Here is a 12,372-nt window from a genome sequence, read left to right as displayed (position 1 = left end):
TGCCCTGGCAAATATAGTCCATAAGAATGTTTTCTCTGTGCCTTGTTCTGAGCTGAACTCTCACTTCCCTATCGACTCCATCCTCTGCTATTCACAGTTTCCTAAACTGAAAGATGTCTGAAAGGGTCAGACCCATATCTCTCATTCTTTCTTACATTCTAACTTCTAAGCCATTTTTCTTACCAACATATTATATATAGTACAGTTCAGAGAAAAAACAGATTTTGTCAATGATACCTCCCACCTTTTTTAGAATGTAATTACTGAAAGAAACACCATGCTTCAAAAAGCATTAAAACATGAAGAACATTTTTTAAAACTTCATTTTCTCTGATGTCTTAAATATTTCAGGATGTGTGCCCTTAACAAATTTTTAAATAGTAATATAGTCATTCCTCTTAAGATTGCTGGTTAACCATTTTTACAGTAAAGACATTAGGAAAATCATGATTGTTATTCATTTTTTTTAGAAATGACATCTGTATAGGTTGAACATTGATTTTTTCAATGTTTTATAAAAATTTCCATGTAAGTATAGACCATAAAATAATTAGGTCACTAAGTACTACATGTTGCTTTCTGATCTTAAAAGTACTTTAAAAAAATTATCTGTACTGCCTAATGTCAATAAGTTATCAAAGTTAAGTACTCTTTTCACATGAGTGACTTCTAGATAGTTGAAGGAACCTGTCATCCTACTTTAAGTTTTCTCTTCACCAAGCTAATCAATCCCATTTCTTTCCATCAATCTCCCTCATTAAGCCTTGGTTTATATCCTGTCACACAGAAATATGTAGAAACATGCATGAGAACTATATACACCAGCTTCAAGGTAATGGATTGAGAGGCAGCAGAGAAGTGACAAAAGAGGGAAAAAAAATTAGCAATACTTTTCAAAAGAGAAGAACTGAAGCAAATAAGGCAAAAATTACTACTTGTTAAATCTGCATGGCAAGTATAGGAGTGTATTACATTATTTTCTGATAATCTTCCATATTCTTGAAATACTCCACAATTAAAAGTTTTAATTAAGTTTTAAGTAAACACAGAAGCCTAATAAGAGAGATAAGAGTTGTGAAAGCATCAAACTGAATGTCTGCCAAATCGCAGGTTCTGAAAGCACTACTGAAAATGCTCAGGCTTATGAGAGACTGAACGTTGAACATCTGGGTGCTCTTTTAATATTGCTACACATAATGTGCTTCAGTTCCATTTAACCCAAATCAATTCTGCCATTTTCAATCCAGAGTCCATTCTCCATTCTCCTTAGCGTAAAAGAAAGAAGAGATCAAGTAGTTAATGAAATCTATATTCTCTTTTAACATCCTAGTAACTGCCCCAACAAACACACTGTTGAATGTAGCTTAAAAACTGTTTTTGCTAACCTTAATGTTTCTTCAAGGATACACATCACAGGTCCCACAAACTCTCTTTTCTTTAATTCATTCTTAGTCCGTGTACTCCTTCTCCACGTTCAATTTATATTTTTAAAAAATATTCAGGCACAGCAACATCAGTTTCTTGAGATACCTCTCTCTTCTTGATCATCATAGTTATGTATGAATACACCATCAGGATTACATTTTCCAGAGACCCAGACTCTGAAGATCTACCTTTGTGTTTATACTCTCAGACTAAGAATCATACAAACCTTTTTTCTAAATTACAGTTGCCAGATTAGCAGATAAAAATATAAAGTCAAAGTTAAATTTGAATTTCAATTAATTTTTTAGTATAATATGTCCCATGCAATATTTGGGATATACTTATACTAAAAAAATTACTTGTTGTTACCTGAAATTCGAATTTAACTCTGCATCTTGTATTTTATTTGGCAACCCTACTCTGAACATTCAAAAATCTGTATTCCTTCACTCTTCTGGCAAATATTGTATCTTCTTAAGTCAAGAATAATAGTTAACAAGAGGTCTCAAAATTTTTGAAATAGGTACCAACTCTTTAAAAGTTCAAATGAGAAAAATGAACAAAAAGTAAAAGATTAGACAAGTCTGTAGTGGTGACACACTTTAATAGATCATTTGTGAGGGCAGCTGCAAAGACCTGAGAAACACCAGGTTCACCAGGGTGAAAAAGTAAACTTCAAGATGGTAATCTAACCAAAGAAGACTGAAACCTAAAAATTCCCACAACGATCGGGAAGAGGAGGTGTTAACTGAAGTGTTCTTTATTCCACTTTTTATTCAGCATTGATTAAAAAAAAATTATACTGCATCTGGTGAAAATACTTCTACCCATCCATTAATTCATTCATTCAAGAAAAACATTCAGTGGGGACACAGTGATAAAGTTGCTGAAGTGAAAGTCCCCTCTCTCCTTGTTAGTAATATTTTCTTCTCTATTGGATGATTTCCAAAACCCCCAAATATGCTGTAGCTGCTCCCATATTTAAAAACTCTACAACCCTTTTCAATTAACACCCCACTTTTTTGATCGCTATCTACAGCAGACACTCCAGTCCTATCAGGCTTTTACCTCTACTATTCCACCAAAAGAGCTATAAAGGTCACAAATAAGCTCAACATTGCCAAATTCAATGTTACTTCTCAGTCCTTGTTTGATCCTTGTCAGGAGATTTTGACCCAGCCCTTCTGGATAGTTGCTTCACTTGGCATCTAGGACACCAATATGTCTTGTTTTTTCTCCTACATTATCTCTTGGCTCTTTCCACTCTTGTTGGTTCCTCCTCATCCTCCTATCCTTTAACACTGCTATGCCCCTAAGCTCAGAGTTCAGACCTTTTCTTTAGCTACAGTCATTCCCCAGGTGATCCCATTCAGTCTCAAGGCTTTAAGTATCATTTATATTCTAACACCAAATTCTTATCTCTATCCTGTGCATCTCACCTATACTCCGGATTTGTCTACCCATGCCTCTTCCACATCTCCACTTAGATGTCTAATGGCTAGCTCAAACTTAAAAATGTCAAAATTGATCTCCCATGCAAACCTCCTCTTGTGGTCTACCTCACTTTAATAAATCACAACTCCACTCTGCCTGCTGCTCAGGCCAAAAAACTTGGAGTTATGCTTTACTCCATCCACTTTATCAGTAAAGTCTCCCAACTCTACCTTCAAAATATATCCAGAATCTGACCACTTCTCATCATTACCATCTCTTCCCCAGTTTACTGCAATGGCCTGTCTAGTCTCCCTGTTTTCACCCTTACTCCCTAACAATCTAATTTCCACATATAAATAAGAATGATTCTTTTCTAAAACAAGTAACATTCTGGTTCTCCTCTGCTCAAAACCCCCCAAAGGTTTCCCATATCTCTAAGTAAACGTCAAAACTCCCAAGGCATCTGGCTTTCTCCTACTTTTTGATTCTATCCCCTGTAACTCTCCTCCTTGCTCATTTTGGGGCATCCACACTGGCCTTGGTGCAGTGATATAACCATACCAAGCAGATCCCTCTGGATGAGCACTCTTCCCCCAGATGCCACAAAGGTAGGTCCCTCATTTCCTTCAGGTTGCTGCTCAAACATCTCTTTACCAGAGAGCCTTCCCGGACCACCCTATCTAAAACAGCACCCTTTCCTTCATCCTTCTCGTGCACCCAACCCACTTTACTTCCAGGCACTTATCACTGTGCTTGTTGTCAGCTTCATCAAATACAGTAAGATCCCCACAAGGGTGGGGACTTTGCTTTGTTCACTGCAGTATCCAAAGCACCTAAACAGTGCCTGGGGCCTTGTGCAGTCTCAGTAAATATTTGTATAATGGCTGGATGGATGGACTGACAGGAAGAATAAAGGGAGGCCAAAGCTGCCACAAAAAAAGAGGCAGAATTTACAGGTCTGGATTCCTATACATTTATTTTTTGAAGCTTCTATCATCTTTATTTCAAGACCTCAAAAATATAGTTTCACAGAAATTAGCTTAATTATTTGATTAACTTATTTCAGTCCCTAAGAAAAGAGGTCTTACAAACAAGGAAGTTTACTCAAACACAAAAGAAATCAAAAGCTAATGTGATTTATTCAACTCATGATGCCATTCTTTTCAAAGAACTTATATATGCAGAAATTTAATTCTAATTTTTGGGGTAAGTTATTTTCAAAATCTCAAGCCAATAAAGTAGAAAAGCAAAAGCAAGGGTAAAAGGATAGTCAACAGTTGCTAGAAACTCTAGGGTAGGAGTGGGCTCAGCAGGAAAATCTTGGTAGAAGAATGCAGGAACAACTTTCACTCAATTGATATTTCTTAACTAGTATTTCCACTACATGCTGGACACCAGGCTGGGGGAACCACAGTGAGCAAAATCAATCTGCTACCTGCCCTTGCGAAGCTCACAGCCTTGGGGGAAGACAACCCAATTAAATAAGCTATCTCAATACAAACTAAGACTGCTATCTATAAAAGGGGGCAGTAATGAATGTTATCGGAACACAAAGCAGGTGCATCTAGCCTAGCAAGAAAGGAGGTTGGGAAGGAAAAGCAGCTTTCTTACTTGAGACTTCAAGGATGAAGAGTTAGGTAAAAAGGGCAACATATTCCAGATGAGGGGTGAGAACATTTCACACTCAAGGAACTGAAAAGATGACCAGAGCATAGTGGTCAAAGAGTATGTAATGTGGCAAGAGATGGAGCTGGAGATAGGTAGGAACGAGGTCATGAAGGGCCTCATAAGTTATGTTGTTTAGAAATTGTTCTAATAGTAAAAGAAATCTTCAGAAGAGTTTTTGACTTGAGCTGTGTTTAATAGACATTACTATGACTGCAGTTAAGGAAATGGACCACAGGAAGGCAAGACCTGAAGCAGAAAGATACTAGGAGGTTGCTGCAGTAATCCAGATGAAGAGATGAAGATGAGGAGATGATGGGTTCCTGAAACGAAGTAGTGGTAGTGATTTAGAGAAAAGTGGAGGAATCAGGTAATTCAATTAAATTTATTTGGCTTACTCTGATTATTTCTATCTGTGGTGGGGAAGGAGGAGAGGACCTCAGCTGACCTCCACGTTTATAGATCAGGTTGATGACAGAATTCACTGAATTAGGGCTCAGAGTTTTTCTTGGGTGGGGGGGGGCAGTTAGGAATATCATGAGTTCAATCTCAGATGAGTTGAGTCTGAGATGTCTGTATGACATTCAAGTAGAAACGGTCAGTAGGGACTGAATATTCAGATGTGAAGTTCAGGAGAGAGGTCTGGATACAAACATGAGAATCATAAGGAGTATCATGGGAATAGATAAAAATCACCCATGGATTTGTGTGAAGACTAAGAAGACAAGACAGCAGAAGCTGGAGAAACACGAGACTTTACAGAATAAATGGGTAGAAAGGTCTATAAAGGAGATTCTGAACAACAGGAGGCCAAATAAGGCCAGGGTGGTGTCTCTGAAACCAAGGAAAGGATAAGTTTTAAGGAAGAGGTATGGTCAACCATGTCAAACGCTGTCAAGACATGTGGTAAAATGTCCACTGGATATAGAATTTTAGCTATGTTCTTCCAGCGTTCTGTTTCTAATAAATACAAACAGAGTTTTCAAAACTTGGTGTTAAGCCAAGCCACCCTTCAAACTCTCTAAAACACACTCATTTTTTTCCAAGCTGATGGCCAAAATCAGTGACTTAGGATACAAGCTTTTTCACTTTTTTAATCAGTGACAAAGCCTCTACTTTGCTAACTTCAGGTTGGCTAAAAGGGCATTCAATGGCCATACATTAGTATCTTTCCTTGCCTTAAGGAATTTCATTGAACAGTCTCCCAAAGCCAACATCTTGACTATAATCTTCAAGAGTGCAAAAGTGATGTATGTCTTCTTTTCCCTGGTACCCTGTATGGTTCTTGGTCTGTGCCAAGGAACTCAATAAATATTTGTTCAATGATGTGTACTCAGAGTATTACTGTGAAGCTTTCCAGAATTGATTTTTAGGGTATTCCTTACCACACCAATCTCCAGAGTAAAAGCATTGCTAATATTTTTGCAAAGCTTCCTTCACTCCTTAAAGAATGCTCAAAAAGAACGTTTAGTGAGCCTCCCTGGTGTTAGAGGTACTACTTAAAGCAGGTCTCATTTTAGAAAATATATGTGCACTGGGAAAAGATGCACTGAAATTATTTTTGCAGATTGTGTACTGTTATTAATTTATTCTTATAAATCATTTATGTAGACTTTTATAATTAAGTTTCTCAAATCAAGATTAAGACATATATCTATCAATATTTATAAATAAGAGTAGAATTCATCATTTTTACGTTGTTCTATTTGATTGGCTTGTTGGACATTTTATTCACTTTCAAGAATTTTTCTACAAGGACAAGTTGTCTCATCGGTAAGCAAGGATTTCCTCACTTGGAATGGAATATAAGTTTTCCTTTATCAAATTCATATGCCATGTTTCTTAGCTACACACAACTGAGTAACTTGCTAGTTACTGACTTCGTTTGAAAATGATCTAGCAAGTCTTTGAAAATGCTGGAAAACATTAGCAACTGCCTCCCTGACTACTCCATAATCCTGAGATAAACTAACTTCCTTCTTTTGAAGTTCTGGTGTAATAGAATAGATATTATCCAAAATTAAGAGGCTCTTGAATTCATATGCTTTAATGTAGAAGTTCTTCAACAATATGAATTGGTGGCACTGGAATCACTGGGGAGTTGCTTGAAAATAGACATTTCTAGACACCCCCCCCAAGACTATGATTCAGCAGTTTGACAATCTTTGGTTTAGTCATTAAATAACTAGGTATGAACTTTCTTTTCTTCAACTATAAATATTTCTTGCCAATTATCTTATTAAAACATATCCTGAGAATGCTTACTGTTACCGGTAAATGTCTTACATATTATATCTTTAAATCAGGTACCTCTCAAAATTGCACCCTAATTTTCCATGTCAGTTCAAACCTTTGATAATGAATGCAATTCCTAAGAATTCTCTTTAAAGAGGGACTCACAGAAGTGGAGGAAAACTAGCGAAAAACTCCAAAACCAGGAAGATAAAATGGGAATCTATCTTAATTTACAAAGGTCTCCAAGAGTTATTCTATTCAAATAACAATGAGGAGAGACAGACTGTAGTAGGAAGAAGTAGAATAAAAATAAAAAGACATTAGTTCAGATGCCAATTTTTGTTTGATGGTAGAAAATCAGCTAACTTCTCAGGATATCAATTTTCTGATCAATAAAATGAAGAGGAATTACAAAATGATTTTTTATGCCGCTTTCAGGCTGAATGATCTGATTAAAATCAGAATACTCAAACATGAGTTGAATTGCATTAACTCTGAATCACAGAGACAGTTTCAGAAATAAATTAGGACAACCTATAAGACATTATCACAGGGATTTCCCTGGTGGCGCAGTGGTTGAGAGTCTGCCTGCCAATGCAGGGGACACGGGTTCGAGCCCTGGTCTGGGAAGATCCCACATGCCGCGGAGCAACTAGGCCCGTGAGCCACAACTACTGAGCCTGCGCGTCTGGAGCCTGTGCTCTGCAACAAGAGAGGCCGCGATAGTGAGAAGCCCGCGCACCACGATGAAGAGTGGCCCCCGCTTGCCACAACTGGAGAAAGCCCTCGCACAGAAACGAAGACCCAACACAGCCAAAAATAAATAAATAAATTATATATTAAAAAAAAAATCATTAAAATATAAACACATGGTGTTAAAAAAAAAAAAAGACTATCACAGCCAATGCAGAGCTGGAAAATGAACAAACAATAGACAAACTCACTCAAACATACTTGCTCATCTACATGCAAAATACTCAAATGAGATGGTACATATTGATTTAATGAACATCTATATGGGTCTGTCAACTATGTGCTAAGTGAACCAGGCAAAAGAAATGAGAAATAAGATCCAGTCCCTACTTTAAGTAACTTCAGAGTATAACACATAATGCCTCCCTTTGGATGATTACTAAACACATATTAGATACCTTACTCTCTCCTCCTTGGTAATTATGCACTTTTTCTTTCCATAAATGTCTTTGCTGTAATTTCAGTTTCAGGTAGATATCTGCTCAAAGTTGAAAACTGTGCCACGTTACATCAAGATTATTCTGTACTAAAAGGGCTCATGTTAACTACCTCCCCATGGAAGGTACTATGGGGCAATAAATTTACTTCATTCAACAAGTACTATACATTTTCCTGATGAATATGCTTTGTGTATAGAATGCTTATGAATTACAAGTTCTTAATACATAGATCACTCAGACCAATGTAAAAACTGGAAAAATAAAGTATTATTTTTCAGGTAGAAACTGATTTCCAATTGTGAATTTTACAACTAAGCCAACTTTGCAAAAAGAAAACTTACTCCTCTTAACTGGCAAAACACTAGCATGCATACCATCTTTTTGATCAAAGGCAAAATCAAGTCATGCTGTGCAAGTAAAACAATCTGCTCCTCTTTCAATGCCACTTACATATAAACACTGACAATAACTTATTCTTGCAAAAAGCCTTGCTTAGGTCAACTAGAGATCCATGACACGAGGAGGAGCCCTAGTCCAGATTCTCTACTAAAAGGGCGCTGGACTACAGAAAGTTCCATAAGTACCGACATCCTATGTCTCTTGATTTCCTAAGCCTAGCATAGTGCCTGGTACATATGAAGACATAAATAAGTGAATGACGAATGAATAAAAACTAAAACTATTCAGCAGGGATCACAACCTAAGCCATGAAAAATTAATTCACTTAAATAATATTATTTAGCTTACACTTAACTGGTATCTCTAAGGAGCATTTTTCTTATGCAAGAATATTATTATAATTATCATTAAAAATGAAAGATACATGAAGAGAAGCACAATCCAGAGTGGAATCAAAAGCTGAATTCTCAACTTCTGAGAACACTCTGAAAATCAGAAAAGTGATTTCAATCTATGAAACATGAAATCTGGTGATGGTGACCGCTCTTCAATCTAATCTTACTTCGGGAAAGAAAGACAGAAAATATGATTACCAGTTTGAACTATACATGTGATACCATTCATATAAAATTTTTAGCTACCGCTAAAATGTTTCTTTTAAACTAAACAGCAAAATACACGAACACACTGCAGTCAATGAATGAGTTCATGTGTGATAAGAAGCCTATTTAAAAGAACTACCCACGTACCCACAACACCTCAGCACGCTCGCACATACAACACTTATTTCGAAGTAACATTCTAGACTCCTCGATTGCTAAATTCACCATGGTCCACTCCCCACCCACTTTATTTACTTTTCAGTGTGGAGGTAAAAAAATACAAGGAAGCTGATTTCTCTCCCAAGTCCACGTGAAGAAAACGAAAAAGTTACTACATTTTTGTAACGGGAAAACAAACAAACATAAAACCTAATGAAAACAAATTACCCACGCACAGGAAAAATAAAACAAAAATTACCCACGTTAATTGGGTTGTAGCCTAGCACCTTGGCAACATGTGACTCTTGTTTCATTTTTTGATTCCCACCCCCACCCTACAAATTCCAAGAGCAGGACGAGACTACCCGAGACCACAGACAAGTCTCCGGCCCCGAGAGGGATGACAGGTCCGGGCTTGCCTCCGGGGCCGAACGGGAATCGTCCAAGGGGCACCCCGGCCCCGCCTCCTACCGGCTTCTCAGGGCCGCAGCGCCCCTTCTCCTTCTCCCACTTCCTTCTCCTCACCTCTCGGCCCCGGTTCATGCGCTTCCCATCACTCCGCCAGCTCCTGCCTCCGCGCCTCCCTCCATTTCGGTTTGATCTTTACTTCCCACTCCGGGTGAGGGGCGGAGGGCAGTGCAGAGGATGCCAGGGGCAGCTGCCCCGCCGCGTCCTCGTCCGCACCCCACGCCGGGCTTGCCGGGTCCCGCCCAGCCACGGGGCAGGGTACGCGAAGACAACCCGACAGCCGGACAGACCCACAGACCCGGAGAGGAGGGAGGGGGCGGAGCAAGCGCGGGCCTACACGTCACCCGCCCGCAGCGGCGCCAACGTCTGCACGTCGGCTCCCCCAGCCCCACCCCCCCGCGTGCGCGCGCCGCCGCCCCGCCTGCCGCCCGCCCAGCGCTGAGTGGGACCGGGCCTGCGGCGAGGTCGCGTCCCCGGGCGGGCGTGGGCGCGGGCGCGCGCGTTCCTGGAACTCAGGGTCTGTGGGGTGCCCTCGCGAGGCCGGGCCTGCCACCTCCAGGTCGCTACCTGACCATCTTTCCCTGCAGTTCCTTGAGTCGGCTCCATCTTCTCCCCGCCCGCCCTTCTCTGTAAGGTGAAGACCTGGAGGAGGTAATTCCTATTACAGGTAAAGGAGAGAGGAGCCCTGAGTACAGAAATCCTGGCTTCTGGTCACTTTATATACGGTTCCCTCCTCTCAAGTCCCGCCTTCCTTAAGCTTTCTGGATTCTCAGTTTAGTTCTCTTAAAGTTACCTCTTCTAGTCGGTCCTTTTGTCGGACGAACCCCACCAAAAACAAAATGCCTGAAGATTCCCTGGCTCAATTGAATCAGGAAGATGACATTAAGGAAAATTAACCTCAAGAATGTGCTGTATGTGTACAGTTCTAGGCTAAAAGCCGGGCATGCAAAGGCGGTATGAGTTAATAATGTGTTGTGGCTCCTTTTTTCGCTTCCATACCCCTCTCGTAAGAAATGTGTCTTGACACCTCATAGAACCGTGTTTTATAGAGAGGCAGCCAATAGTGATCCAATTATACACTTCTCTGCCCAAACTACTTCTGTAGTTCTGCGTTCAGTTCTAGATCAAGCACTTTAAGAAGACCTCAAAGAAGTTGGAATTATTTCAAAGAGCAAAATGATGAAGAGTGCTCAAAAGCATGACAAATGAAGAAGTACTCTTTGAACTTGGGAAGATTCTCACAGAAGAGAGAAAGCTACTGGGACTGTCTCCAAATATGTAAAAACTCATCACGTAACATAGATTTGTTTCATGTGGTCTCAAGAGATGCAGACTTGAGAGAAACAGATTTCAGATCCTGAAAAGAAGATCCCCTTCTAGCACTCGCCAGAGAAGGTGTCTGCTTTAGGTTACATGGATGCCTTGACCCCTGGTTTTGACTTTAAGTAGATTCTGAAGGCTTACTTAATAGGAACTAGGTGCAGGGGAGCCAGGCATCAAGAGAAGAATTAGTTGATGGTTTTGTTAAAGGTGTTTACAACCTTGAGAGTCAATCAGTTCATGGTTCCAGCCTTAGAATTTACAGGTTAGCTATGAGACAAGTCAAATGCATCAAAAGGTAAAAAATGCAAGGAGGCTGTATGATAATGAGAGGTACTAACAATAAGTTCTAGGAGTTTACATGACAGATTGTTCTCATCACAGTTTCAGAGACTTAGGGGACAAGAAGGAAATCGAAAATAGACTGCTTAGAACTGCCCTGTCTAGTAGGGTAGCCACTAGCCAAATATGAATATTTATACTTGAAATGTGCCTGGTCCAAACTGAGACATGCAGTAAGTGTGAAATAACACACCAGATTTCAAAGACTTAGTACAAAGAAAAAATGTAAAATAGCTTAATTCTTATATTGATGACATGTTGAAATATTTGGTAGATATTGGGTTAGTATATTAAAATTAATTTCACTTATTTTCACTTTTTTAATTTGGCTACTAGAAAAATTTTAAATTACATAAGTCGTTGTATCTTGTTCTATTAGATGGTCCTGACCTAGAAGGGAATATACTTCATTGAACTCTAAGAATTATCTTTGTACCCTTTGTAGTCCTTGGGGGATTTTCCAAAACGTTAATGGAAGGACAGTCTGATGACAAGATTCCTCATGAAAAGAAGGAAGACTGTCCATAAAATATGCCATGAGCAAAGACAAGGAAACAAGACTGCAGATGCATTCTGTGGTGAGTAACCTGTTTGTCTATAGTGGAAGGTTCTTATTAGAAGGTAGTGACAAGTCAAAATTGGCTAGAAACTGGTCTGTAAGGAGAGACTCAATTTTGAATTTAGTTCTATAGGCAATCGGGATTTGGCAGTTACCAACTGGGATTGTAAGATTATCTTGGCAATACGGAGTATAGTGGGTTGAAATTAATGGGTGGTTGGGCAACCAATTAAAACTCATTGTACTTAAAAATGTATTATACCAAAAAATGTTCCAGAGAGGGTTGATTTAAATAAATTATAGCACATCTGTAAAGTGGAATCAATTGATGTGGAAACATATCAAGATATACAATTGAGTAAATAGTTTACAAAACAATATATATACAATATGACCCCATATATGAAAAGTTATATATGTATGTGTATGTAACTAGATCATTTGACTAAAAGTACCTTAATTATTCCAAAATTGTCTCAAAAACAAAATCTCAGGGTGGGGTATTTTCAGTGGCTCAACAAAATCATCCATGTTTTTGGCTCTTTCATGTCTGTGTTCCATCATATTAGCA

At 39.0% G+C, this 12,372-nt stretch overlaps 1 protein-coding gene and 1 long non-coding RNA gene across 9 annotated transcripts in view; one reads left to right on the top strand and one right to left on the bottom strand.

Annotated features, from left to right (window-relative positions):
- Nucleotides 1-9,887, bottom strand: part of ASCC3 (activating signal cointegrator 1 complex subunit 3) — a 335,131-nt gene extending 325,244 nt beyond the window's left edge. The window contains exon 1 of one of the 3 annotated variants that reach the window (XM_082475080.1): nt 9,638-9,887. The gene's annotated coding sequence lies outside the window, so the exon portion shown is untranslated. The remainder of the gene's footprint in view (nt 1-9,637) is intronic. The other 2 variants (XM_082475077.1, XM_082475079.1) reach the window with 2 other exon arrangements.
- A 96-nt stretch (nt 9,888-9,983) lies between these two features.
- Nucleotides 9,984-12,372, top strand: part of LOC309667160 — a 384,581-nt gene continuing 382,192 nt past the window's right edge. For 3 of the 6 annotated variants that reach the window (XR_014267563.1, XR_014267564.1, XR_014267568.1), the window contains exons 1-2: nt 10,052-10,247; nt 11,688-11,820. This is a non-coding gene — a long non-coding RNA (uncharacterized lncRNA). Of the gene's footprint in view, nt 10,248-11,687; nt 11,821-12,372 lie in introns of all 6 variants that reach the window. The other 3 variants (XR_014267565.1, XR_014267566.1, XR_014267567.1) reach the window with 3 other exon arrangements.

Source organism: Balaenoptera physalus (assembly GCF_965194825.1).
Source record: "Balaenoptera physalus genome assembly, chromosome: 9".
In the NCBI taxonomy this organism is placed as follows: domain Eukaryota; kingdom Metazoa; phylum Chordata; class Mammalia; order Artiodactyla; family Balaenopteridae; genus Balaenoptera; species Balaenoptera physalus.
Note: the sequence above shows the minus strand (reverse complement) of the source record. Positions and strands in the feature narration are given on the sequence as shown.